The sequence below is a fragment of the Petaurus breviceps genome, unplaced genomic scaffold (genome assembly GCF_028583685.1).
Source record: "Petaurus breviceps papuanus isolate PSGF00001 unplaced genomic scaffold, PetGlider_PUasm1.0 91133, whole genome shotgun sequence".
Lineage (NCBI taxonomy): Eukaryota > Metazoa > Chordata > Mammalia > Diprotodontia > Petauridae > Petaurus > Petaurus breviceps.
This window is the reverse complement of record NW_027187419.1, coordinates 82,300,216-82,313,851: the sequence shown is the minus strand read 5'-3', so window position 1 is coordinate 82,313,851 and position 13,636 is coordinate 82,300,216. Positions and strand designations below refer to the sequence as shown.

Here is a 13,636-nt window from a genome sequence, read left to right as displayed (position 1 = left end):
AGGGTAGAGTTGAACTTATTCAAAAAGGAGTTAAGATAGAAAAGAGAGAATGCAGCCAGTGCAGAGGTCATTGTGTGGGAAAGAACTGAGCAGTGGAGGGATTGTGTGGTCTGCTCTGATTGTGCATTCAGAATTAGTGGCAGGTATATACCCATTAAATCCCACCTTAGACCATTCTTGCCATGAAGATAAGACCTATAGGGCACTGGAAGATGGCATATATAAACTTATCTCCTGTCTTTGTGTAGTTTTCATATGTAAGCAGTCTATCACACAATCCTCTTTCCCATGTTTATGCCACTCAGTCCACTCTATCTTCTGTCTCTCTCTGTGCCTCTGTGTCTCTTTGTCACTGTCTGTCTGTCTGTCTGTCTGTCTCTCTCTCTCTCTCTCTGTCTCTCTGTCTCTGTCTCTGTCTCTTTGTCTCTCTCTCTCTCTCTGTCTCTGTCTCTCTGTCACTGTCTCTCTCTCCCCCTTTCCTCCTGCCCTTGATTCTAGTACCTAACCTCTTCACCCTCCAGATTTAAGTGGAGCTGTGGGTGTGATTTTATAAAAGCACAAATGAAAAATCGATGAGAAAGAAAAACTCATTTTCACTTTTTGAATTGACAGGATTTGAATGTTCCTAATTTTCTGTCTCAACTTTCAGTCTTTTCCCTCTTCTTCTACCTATGTCTATTACTTCAATTTATGAATTCAAGTCCTCCTCTTGAATGCAAACTGCAAGAGCTAAAAAAAAAAACAAACACAACAAAACAAAACAAAAATCCCCATAATATAAGAACATTAGGAGTTTAATTCTAAGAGCCCCTTGAAATATGATGTAAGGACTTTCTATCTTTTTTGTTTATTTGAAATAGATTTTTATTTCATTTGTATAGTGAATTCTAATTAGAAAACTCTCTACCAATGAAGATCAACCTCTGATATACCACTTACAGTCTTAGGGAGTTCACTGAAGGCCCTGAGAAGTTAGGTTACATAACTAATATGACTCCAAGATGGTACTTGAACCCAGGACTTTTTTTTTTTTAAGCAATCAAGGTTAAGTAACTTGCTCAAGGTTACATGGCCAGGTGTTTCTGGGTGGGTGCTAAGTGTCTGAGCCCGGGATTCGATCTCCATGTCATCCTGACACTGAAGCCAGTGCTCTTACTCACTGTGCTACCTGGCCACCCTGAACCCAGGACTTTCTGACCACAAAACTGGATCTTTAGCCATTTTTCAAATTAGTTTATTATTTTAACTTTCGAATCATAATAACTCCCCCAACCCCCACTTATTTCCAAATCCCTTTTTTGTGTTACCTTCCCTCATTTGAATATAAATAAGAGCAGGCATTGCCCTTTTATTTGCATTTTTATTTCTAAAGCCTAGCAGTGACCAGTCCAAGTTCAAAATGTGCTTGTTACCTACCTAATGCAAAAAACACACACACAAAAAAAGATTTTATGAATCGTACATCATATCTTTTAATATAGCCTAAGATTCTATTAGCTCTTTTGGCTTTCTATATCACATTGTTGACTCACATTGAATTTGTAATCCACTAAAACCCCCAGATCTTTTTCAAATGAACTCTGTCTAGCTGTATGTCTTTCACCTAATAATTCTGAAGTTGATTTTTTGAACTCAAGTATATATTTTTTGCCACTATTAAATTTCATGTTCAATTTTGTCTAATATTCTATCCTGCCACTATTTTTACAGAGCCTACCTCTGTGTTAGCTCTCCTTCCCAGCTTTGTGTCCTCTGCAAATTGGATAGGCAAATCTTTAGTGCCTTTATTTAAGTAATTCACAAAAATGCTAAACAGTAGAAGGGCCAATTGCAAATTTTCAGGGGATTCCACTTGAAACTTCCTTCCAAAATAGCATCATAAGACCATACTACTAGGTCTTGGAATCTTAGTGTCTTCCAACTAGGAAAAAAACAAAGCACATTAGTGATCTTGTCCAACCTTTTTATTTTTCCAAGACAGATAAGCTGGGCTTAAGAGACATCTCAGGAACAAAAATCTTCCTCCTGCTTTTAAGTTTAGACTTTCTAGTCTCCCCTCCTTCTATAATAGAGAGTTCCTCACCTCAGTATTTAACTTAAGTTCAGGCCAATTAATTGACTAAACTTTAAGAATAAGATTGACAACTCTGCATATACGCTATAGGCCACAATTTCCTAATCTATAAAATGAATGTGGAAAAAAATGTATTATCTCATAGGGTTATTACAAGGATCACATAAGATATCATTTATGTAAAGTTGTTTGAAAACCTTAAAGAGTTTTGTAAATGCTTGACATCATCATCATGATTACATTACCTCCTTCAGATCGTTGTTAGGAAGGAAGTGCTTTGTAAGCCTCTCTTCATAAATGCTGTTGTTTGTTTCCATATGTTATAAGGTCAAGTTCATGGACAATGAGCTAGATATAGAGTTGCATAGAAGGAGAATATCCTAGACTGCATTTAGGAAATTGTATGTTGCTTTTGGTGCTCATATGCAACTGCCTGCTTCAAACTCTACATGTTAACATTCATATTCTCCTGCTGATGCAATATAACTGTGAATCATGAAATATTGATTTCAGATGAATCACAATTTCAGGTTACCCCCAAAGACATGCGTGGCAGGTTAAAATACCCTATGCTCAATCTTTTTGTGGTAAGCAAGAATTGGAAATTGAGGGGAGATGCCCATCATTTGGGGAATGATTAAACAAGTTGTGGTATATGAATGTAATGGTTTACTATTGTGCTATAAGAAGCAATTAGCAGGTAGACTTCAGAAAAACTATAAAGGCTTATATGAACTGATGCTGAGTGCAGTAAGCAGAACCAGGAAAACATTATACATACTAACAGCCACATTGTACAATAACTAACTTTCACAGACCTGGCTCTTCTCAGCAATGCAAGGATCTAACACAACTCCAAAAGATTTATGATGGAAAATGCTATCCACATCCAGAAAAAGAGCTATGGAGTCTGGATGCAGATCGAAGCATACTATTTGCTCTTTTTTTCTTTTGTTGTCCTGTTTTATTTCTTCTTTCTTGTGGTACTTCCAATTGGTTCTAATACTTCTTTATAACATGACAAATAGGAACATATGTTTAATATGAATGTATATGTAGAGCCTGTATCAGATTGCATGCTGTCTTGGGGAGGGGAGTGGGAAGGGAAGGGGAGAAAATTGAAAACTCAAAAGCTTATAGAAGTGAATGTTGAAAACTAAAAACAAACAAATATTTTTTTTTAAATACCCAATGCTCTGTTACCAATAACAGGCTGCATATGAAAAGCAGATGAAACAAATTATCATTGACATATATTACTGGAAAAGGAGGTGAAGGTGAGAAAGTAAGGGAATGATGGAGAGAGTTCAAATATTATTGGTACCCAAAAGGTTTGAAAAGATCTAGACAAAGACCTCCCATTACTTAGGGGAGATTTTCTTTAGAGGCTTTATGGAAAATCATCTATAAGAATTATTCAGAATGAGAAAGCATGGATGGGGAAAAGGGAATTCCCATGCCAATAATATGATTGTTTCACTGAAGAAAGAGAATGAACTAATTCTGTGATCTTGGAAAAGTCACACCTTTTCTGGGACTCAGTTTCTTCATCTGTAAAATTAAAGAGGTCCCTTCCAAATTGAAATATGTATAAACATATACTATATGTTTATATAGTTATTGTTATTCTAGATGATCCTAAGAAGTTCTTTTACCACATTAAAATTATTCTATGGTATAGGCTATTTCATGAGTACTCAAAGAAGGACTATCTGGTTCTTTGTAAGATAAGAAAATACTAGTAAGTCACCAACACTTGTAGACTACATAGTGCCTTCATTTCTCCCACTCATCTAGCAGCTCATACTCCATGAAACATGAAATTTGATCTTCAATGAATGTTGGTTGGGATAGGCTGAAGATTTTTCTTGTTATTGTTCCATCATTTCAAACTCTTCATGACCCCACTTGGAGTTTTTTGGAAAGATACTTAGAGTGGTTTGCCATTTCCTTCTGCACCTCATTTTACCAATGAGTAAACTGAGGCAAACATAGTTAAGTGACCTGCCCAGGGTCACACAGCTAGTAAGCATCTGAGCCAGATTTGAACTTAATAAGACTCATCTTCCTGTCTCCAAGCCTGGTGTACTGTGTACTACTCCACCTAGCTGCTCAGATTCACGATAGAAATCTCCAAACTCTATCTGTTGTGTTCCCTGTAGAAACCACCTTTTATGGGGCAATTCCATAGAGACCCAATGGAGGGGTGAGGTGGAGTGAAGGTGACTCAATTTATTTGTCAATAAAGGATACATAAATAGGTGATCTATAGCATTCAGCCACTTGAATTCTTCCTTACCCTACTGTGATAGTAATGGCAATTAAAGATTCCCCTGTATTGGCTTGGTTTTCAAATTGATTGTATTAAAACCCAGAGTTTGTTAATCCCACCTGTGGGATGGGCTTGTTGATGTGAAAAGAAAGTCCTGAAGTGGGAGGAGCTGGTGACGTAGATTTGGAGAGACACTGGAGAGAGGCGGAAGATCTTTTTTTTGGAAGCAGCACCTCGTGGAGAGAGAGAGAGAGACTAAGAGGATTGCTGGTGGCCGCTTTGAATTGCCCTGGACTTTTGAGACCTGCCCCCTGAGCTGCCAAGGACTGAGGAGACATGGCTGTTTTGCTGGTACTTTGTCTGTCTGTTTTGATGTTATTTTGCCAGATTTGTCCACTGGTGAAAGACTGTCCTGTTGAAGAAGTCCTGGAACCTGGCATTTGGTTAAGAAGGCCTGAGACTGTCCTGCAGACAGAGAGTGAATACTGTCCACTGGTGAGGGACAGTACTGTTGTTGCAGGGGTCTGGAGACTGTCCTGCAGACAGAATGAATACTGTCCACTGGTGAGGGACAGTACTGTTGTTGCAGGGGTCTGGGAGCCTTTCTGTTGGTTCAGAAGCCCTGAAGAAGGATTTTCTTGTTGTATGTTTACAGAAATCCTGGGAGAGGGCTTTGCTAATGTGTTCAGGGGTTCTAGGGCTGTTCTACAGACAGAGGATAAATTCATGAAGGGACTGGCAATGTATCTTATGGCCTTGCTAAGCCTTGTCTCTCCAGGAACTAAGATTGCTGAGAACTTGCCTCGTGTCAAGATGAAGAAAAGACCTCCATTTGGGTATTAAGTGCTGTGTTTAAACTTGATGTAACTCTGGGGTAGATTCAATTGTGATCCAGGGGTGGGGAACTTTTGACCTTTTTGTGTTCTATGGTTGAGCAAATGAATGTATTTTACTTATGTTTGGAAACTAATCTCCATTTGAGAAGAGGGGCTTTGTGGTGGACTTAATTAAGGTATAGCCTAGGGGTGGAGAAGTATTTGGAACAGAGACTTTGTAATTGATTGAATGATTGGAAAGTCCTGGGGTGGGGTAGTACTTGGAGATTATTTAATCACACTTAGTAAATGCTGTATTTTGAATGATGTCATGTTTTGATCTTCTCTGTTCTGGGTTTGTTACTGAATAAAATAGAGAGCACCTATGCTGGTATTTTGAACCTGGGAAGTTACCTTTGCTTGATATTATATTACACCTACTCACCAACTCATTATTCATAATGATAAATAATTATTGCCCATGTTCCCTGCATTTATGAAACATCCTAATCATCATATAGATAGATAAAGTTTTAGCTAAAACTTAAGCCACTTTATCTTGACATTCACTGTAGTAAATGTATCAGTATTCTCATTTCACATCTGCTTTTCAAAATCAGTATGTTAAATGCCTTTAAGCACTAGTTAACTGTCCAGACCCATTATTAGAACCCCTTGCCAACCTTCTGGGGCCCAGCATAGTTTCTTCATGCCATTCTTCCATTTCTTTTTACAAGAAAACCTCAAAATGGCTTAAGAGAGTCCTCAGGATGGTTTTTGCTTATGAAATCACTCTCACTAAATCACACTTGGGTTACAGTATTTTGTGTGAAATAACTCACAAATAAACCGATGACAGCTCCCTTAAGCTCTATACTGGCTCAAATCATTTCAGATAACATTCCAGGGAAGATATATTTAGTTTTGCATAATGCCTGGCATGTTCAAAATGACAGGGAGGATGATGTACCTAAGCTTGATGCAGAAAGCTAGTTTATAGACTGAAACTCCCCAAACTCACCTCAATAGAATAGGGGCAGAGAGGGCAGGGCTGAAATTTTCTGGATAATTACCTTAAGGACACATTTCACTGAACCTCTTGTAGACACAGACTATTCTTTGGTAATGCCTGGAGTCCACAACCAGGGAGGCCTTAGAATCACTACCAGTTTCCTTTGTTTTAAGGTCATCAAGCTCAGGGACCCTGAGAGAGGGACTTGCCCTAGAAATGCTACATCATAAAAATAAGAATCACCCTAAAAGTGGGAACATCAGAGGAAGGGAGAAACAAAGTACACAAATTATATTTCAAAAGATCATTGGATCATATATTTGGGGCTGGAAGGGACCTTTAAGGTCATCTACTCCAAACTCTTGATTGAACAGGTAAGAAAATAGGAGCAGAAAAGTCATTTACTCAGGGTTGCATAGCTAGTCAAATGGTAGAGCCAAGATTTCACTCCAGATCCTGCGACCCCAAATTCAGCACTCTTTCATATGTCCCAGGAAAAGTCAGCAAAGTTCTCATAGTTGCTTCTGAGGAATATCAGCCATCATTGACTATAATAGGATGGTGGGCTCATAGGTTTAACTCTAGAAAGGACCTTCAAGGTCCATCCTTCTCAGATGTCCCTAACTAACTTTATAGTTCTTTTTGGAAAAGCACCTTCTAATCTATATTCCATACCTTCAATCTTCGAACAGGCAACTCTGACATGGTACTGAATTTCCTGTTTGAGGTAATCTTGTACCACCATTAGGGTGCACTGTTACCAAATTGATTAAGGCTGGGGCCAGTTTGGGTAGTGTCTGCACCTGCATACACAGCTAATCACCTGAATCTTGAGGCTATTGCTTTATAATGTTATCCCAGGAGGGGTGATACAGGTAGTGACTGGTGCTGCCATGCACTATCAGAGCAGTGGATGCTGATAATGTTCCTTTGGGTATGTGAGAAGGAAACATCACATCTGAAATGGGATATGAAGAAAGCAGGGGTTGGGGGAACTTGACTGTTTTTTCAACTAAGAAGCTTTCCTTAACTACTTGATTCTTCACTGATTTTTCACACTTCTGAACTCTGATAACACAGTATCTATTGTCCACAATGTCCTTTTTGGCAATGAATTATCATCATAATCTTTTTCTGATCCTGAGACTTCATGAAAATAGGGATATCTTGGTGTGGAAACTCCCTCTATCTATTCAGATTAACAAATAATCTATAACTTTGAGTTATAATAAAATATTTTAGAAATAAATCTAATAACTCAATAAAATCATTAATGAACCTTTAATAAAAGGATTTGTTCTGTGAAATTTGGATTCACTCAAAGGGCTGCACTTGAGAACCTAGAGGGTCACACATGGCCTCAAGGCTCAGCCTAAGGTCACTGAAGGGTTAAATCTGATAAATACAATCCAATAAACCTTTATTGAGCACTTACTATATTCTAGGTTCTGGGGAAACAATTAATAAAAAGAAAGTCTCTTCATGAGCTTCAAATCTAAAGGGGAAGGTCACAGGCAAAAGGAGGAAGGAAAGCAGGAAGGAGGACAACAAGGCATACCTGGAGGGAGAACATCTTGTTATCTAGAGTTGGAACCAGGCAGGTAGAGCAGCAGATGCAAAGTGGAGTGAGCCAAGAGTACAGTTAAATGGCTTGTTCATGGTAATACAGATAGGGTATGTCAGAGGGATAATTGGAATCCAGGTTTTTCTGAATCCCAGACTGGCCCCTCTATCCATTATGTCATGCCCATGGCAACAACTATAAAGATCATCACTGCACATGGCTTTTTGGTAACCCTTTAAGAGTTTGCAAAGCACATTACATACATTATCTTAATTCATCCAATAAAGTAGTTACTAAAGGATTTGTTATCATCCCCATTTTACTGATAAGAAAACTGAGGCTTAGTGAAGTAACTTATCTAGTCAAGTAGTTGGTAAATATCAAAGGCCATATCAGAACTGAGATCATCCAAATACTATATTGATTTCTTATTTAAATGTTCCTAAATCCATTTCTTGTCTCCAACTAGAATATAAACTTTTTGACAGTCATGACTGTAACATACTTCTTCACTGCCAATAGCACATTGTATTTTGTTGTTTAGTCATTTTTCAGTCCTGTCTGATTTTTTGTGACCTGAATTTAGGGATTTCTCATCAAAGATGCTGGAGTTGTTTGCCATTTCCTTCTCCATATTATTTTACAGATGAGGAAACTGAGGCAAGCAGGGTTAAGTGACTTTCTCAGAGTCACACAACTAGTAAGTGTCTCAGGCTGGATTTGAACTCAGGGAGATGAGTTTTCTTGATTACAGGCCTGATACGCTATCCACTAGGTCACCTAATTGTTTAAGCACATTATATATGTAGCAAGTTAGTCTCTCTGGCAGATAGGGTGCCCATCTTCAACTCAGGGAAAAGAACTTCACTCCTTCTAATGAAACATACTAGCTATGTGGACTTAGGCATGAAATAAATAGTAAGTCTCATTCTAATACTACAGTCTACAAGACAACTGCTTATCTACATTGGTAAAAGGGGTTTCCACACTGGAAATTCACAATATGGGTGAATTCATGGGAATAGACAAAAAAAGAAAACAATAATGTAAATATATGTGAAATGACCAATTAAATGGCTGCATACCATGTGCCCACCACCACCTTATTCAGATTGGTTTGATTAAATGCTATATTTTAATTCTCTCCTCCCCCCAACCAAAAGATGACAGAGAGAGACAGAGAGAGAGAGAGAGAGAAAGGCAGAGAGAGAGAGTACAATTAATCTGCCATCATGAAGAACCTAGGTAGCACAGCACTGGATCTGTCAAGAGGAAGATCTGAGTACAAATCTGGCCTTACACACATACTAGCTGTGTGACCCTGGGCAAGTCACTAAACCTCTATTTGCCTCAGTTTCCTCAACTTTAAAATAAGGATTATAACAGCACCCACCTCACAAGATGAATGTGAAGACTGACTGAGAAAATATTTGTAAAGCACTTAGAACAATGTCCATGTCCATGGTAGGATATACACATACATTCATATTTTCCCTAATAGGCTATATGTGTGTGTATACATATGTATGTTATACATATGTATATTATATATGTGTGTGTGTATATATATGTACTTATTCTCTCTCTTTCTCTTTTCATCCCTCCATTCCTCTCTCTCTCCCTTCCTCCCTCATATCCCCAAACTAGAATATCCTGGTACAGTGATTTATCAGTCACAGGCACCAAAATACTGTGATTATAAAATTCAGGGAAATGGAGTTTGTGTCAAAAGGTATCCGAATACAATCTTATCATGTTCTTAAAACACATTTTTATAAAGAGTAAAATCGGCAGAGCAATACAAGCGTCACTGTGGTTTGTGACAGACACCAAAGTCTCTGCCCTTCAAGTAGCTTGGAAATCTGGAACAATGAAGGGCACTATTGAAGTTCTCTTGTTCCCTGAAACAATGTTTGCTTGATCTGTGTACCAGAGATTAGAGATTACACAGCTGTTTACTTCAGCTATGTGCTGCAGCACAGATTAAACAGAAAAAGAAAGTCTAATACAATTCTTAATCTTCCTTGACTGTTACTACTCCAATGGAACTCTCAGACAGTGGGTATTACTAATGTAAATATGAAAATATGAAGTCCATCCAGGAAAGTTATTAGTGTGTATCTTAAATTTGAAAAAAAAAAAGTAGTGATTTATCTTCCACGAGGCCATTTTCTTTAAGAATAACTTTAAAAAAAATTTTTTAAAGAAAAAAGTTGTGTAATATTGTCAAATTCTCATAAAATAAGATTTTCCCTCCTAATAAAACTTTTATTTTAATTCAAGGAGTTTACATTCCAGTTCCAAATATGAAACCAATGACCGTCTATTTGCCTTAGTCATTCCCTGGTACTAAATGAAAAGCTTTGGCCAACATATTAACTCCTTCAGATTATTGGATGCCATTTATGCTAGTGCCCTATGTGTGGAGGCATCAATATTGGTAGTGAACAGTGACTTGAAGTCAAAATCTGCTTTGAATTCTTAGTTATGTGACCCTGGCCAAATTGTTTGAGCTCTCTAAGCCTCTATAAAATAGGAATAATTACACCAGCTACCTTAAAGGATTGTTGTGATGATCAAACGAGGTAAATCATTTTGGAAATCTTAAAGTCATCTTTTTATCTACAGACACACAGATGTGCATGCTATTTGTTGTTGTCTAAATTAATAATTTCATCATAGAAAAAAATCTCTAACATTTTAATTAGGTAGAAGATGCCAAGAAAGAAATATCTGGATTGTTCTGTCTATTGAAAGAGAAAATGGTCTTCACGTAAAAGGCACGTACTAGATGTTTGGATTTTAAAATGAATAGTACAGAAAACTTGGAAAGAATTGAGGGAGGTAAAGGGGCCAAAGAAATAAATCAGGCTATAGGAGTAGTGGGAGCGAAATACAAGAACTGAGAGCAGATATTGAGTTAGACGGGGGTACACCTGTGTTTTCAAAAGGCCTTTTCAGAGGTGTAGTGGGAGAAACTAACTGATAATGTCACAGAAAAAGGACCAACTGAGGGTTCATGTTTTCAGGTAGTGGCTGGCTAGTGGAAGAGATCAGAAGTGTCAGTGGAAGGGGGAGGGGGTGAAGGAGAATCTCTGGAAGTATGTGAGAGAGTGTTGGGAGTTTGAACTCCCCAGAGATTTGCTTATGGGTACAGAGTAGCAGGAGTCAGTGTGTGAATTGGGAGGGAAACAAAAATGGCATTTGGGTGAGTTAGATGAGAATATTCACTGAGAGTTAAGTCTGGGATTTGCAGATACTGTGGTTCCGGGGAACTCCAAATGGGGGCGTATGAAGCAAAGGGCTGTTCTGTGTTCTAAAATGCTACCTCTCTCCACCCAAGATGATACTGGTATTGGGGAGCAATGATGAGAAAACAAAATATGATTATCTGAATGGCAAGATTCTGAGTTCTAGTATACTGAGTTCTCCTCTTCATGGGGAGGGGATGGATGGCAAGTAATAATTAAGGAACCTAAGGAGTAATAGTAAGATTGTAAATGATGTAGTCTAGCCTCACTGTAGGAAAGACAAATACTAAAAAGCTTAATAAGTGGGAAGTTTAAAGGGGGGAAAAACTAGCTATTAAGACTAGAAGAATTAAATTGGGGGTAATAATGGGGGAAAAAAACAACAGGAAAAATCAGTGACTTTTTGAAATCAGAGGAACTGGCTCTCTAATTCCTGGTTCTATTATGTACTGGCAGTGTGACCTTAGGCAAGTCATTTATTTCACTTCTCTGGATCTGACCATATTCATAAAATGATATTTTGTCATATAGAAATATAAATATCATTTAGTATATTTAACTCACTGAGCCACACAACTGCATCATTCAGGGGCATGTTATAAGAATCACTAAGAAAATTCAGGCATCTTTTTCATAGGAACAAATTTTAAAGCTACTCCTATTTAGTATCAATTTAGTTAGTAATATTATCCTTCTAGGACACAAACCAAGTTAATCAACTTAATAAAAAGATTGCAAAAAATTCAGGAACTTTTCATTCTTATCAAACACAAGTTTAAAATGACCTTTCTAGCTTGGGTTGGGAAAATATGTTGAAAAATTACTTCTTTTTTCCTTAGGAATCACCCAAAGGAAAAAAAAAAAGGACTTTAAATGACTCCTAAGTTAATTTTTTAAAATATTCTAATTATGATCTGAATCAAGCTTTTGAGTGTGTAGGTTGCACAGTTCCAGTAGGGAGAAAACAAAGTCTCTGTTTAAGGGAAATTTGTTAAATCAAGGGGGAGGTATTTGCAGTTTTCTCAAATTAGAGAAAGCTTCTGACAGTCACAAAATGAATCTAACCTGTAACTTTTTCACAGAAGTTCCTTGTAGATGTTAACTATACTGTGCTTTCTATAATTAATAATAAGTCTGCATTTTTGTGGTTTTTTAAAGTTTACAAAATCCCTAACATAAATTCTCACGTCATCATTATGACAATTTTGTATTTTGTATTATTATCCCCATTTTCCAGATGAGGAAAATGAGGTTCACATAGGTTTTAACATACTTAGGTTTCCTCGGTTAGTAAATGTCTGAGGTATAGTGGGAAGCCAATCTAACCAAGTCTTCCTGATTTCAAATCCATATATACCATGCTGACTTTCAGAGTAACATCAAAAATCTTGTCTTCATCATATTTTATATAACCTTGATACTATTTCATGTCTATTTGTCAGATGCTATCTGAATCCATTGTCAGAAAACTTTTCTCGGATATAGACAGTATCACCCAAACTTACAATTAAGTCTAAAATTTTGTCTTCCAGACTGGGATTTGTTTTGTTGTTTTTCAGTCATGGCTGACTCTGTTACACCATTTGGTGTTTTCTTGGCAGAGATACCAAAGTGGTTTACCATTTCCTTCTCCAGGTAATTTCACAGATGAAGAAACTGAGGCAAACAGGGTTAAGTGACTTGCCCAGGGTCACATTGCTGTGTCTTAAGTCAGATTTGAATTCTCGCTAATGAGAAGATGAGTCTTCCTGACTCCAAGGCCAGCACTCTACCTGCTGTGCCACCTAACTGCCCCTCTCCCCCCACCAATCAGAACCCTTAAAGAGATCATGAACGACAGCAATGCAAGCCTATAAGATGACTCCAGAAGACTCATCATGGAAAAGGCTATCCACATCCAGAGAAAGAACTACACTGAGTCTGAATGCTGATTGAAGCAAACTACTTCATCTCTCTTTTTCGTTTTGTTTCGTTTTGTTTCTTCTTCCCTGTTATTCATCCCAGTGGTTATAATCCTTCTTTACAACTTGACTAATGTTTAATGTGAAGGTATATGCAGAATTTATATCAGATTGCATGCTGCCATGGGCAGGGGGAGGGAGAGAAGGAGAGGGGAGAAAATTTGGAACTCAAAAACTTGTGGAACTGAATGTTGTAAACTAATGGTAAATAAATTTTTAAAAAGAGAGAGATCATGAAGGAGTTCTTTGTGGGTCAAGTACTGCAAAGTTCAGGTCAGTCATTTGTTGATGACTACAGCAGACTAAGAGCTGACCCAATTGAGTCAGTTTCATTTTAATTCTTAGGACAATGTTTTATGCTTTTTCCTTACCAGACTTTAATCAGTAAGGGGACAAAACAAAGCAAAATGAACAAATAAAAATGACCTAGAACACCGGGAAGAAATACTGACTTTGGAGCCAAAGACTTTTGGGTTGGAATCCTAACACCACTACTTAGTACCTCTGTGACCTTGAGCAATTATTTGATCTCTCTGGGCCTTAGTTTCTTCATTTATAAAATGAGGAATTTAGACTAGGTGACATCTAAAGACCCTTCCAGCTCTAAATCTATGCTTTCAAGCATAATAATATTTTTACATCTCTCTCTCTCTCTCTCTCTCTCTCTCTCTCTCTCTCTCTCTCTCT

At 37.6% G+C, this 13,636-nt stretch overlaps 1 long non-coding RNA gene across 1 annotated transcript in view; it reads left to right on the top strand.

Annotated features, from left to right (window-relative positions):
- The window catches only part of LOC138154983 (uncharacterized), a 158,205-nt gene extending 145,208 nt beyond the window's left edge, over positions 1–12,997 (top strand). Inside the window, exon 4 of the long non-coding RNA XR_011166729.1 lies at positions 12,624–12,997. This is a non-coding gene — a long non-coding RNA (uncharacterized lncRNA). The remainder of the gene's footprint in view (positions 1–12,623) is intronic.
- The last annotated feature ends 639 nt before the right edge of the window (positions 12,998–13,636 follow it).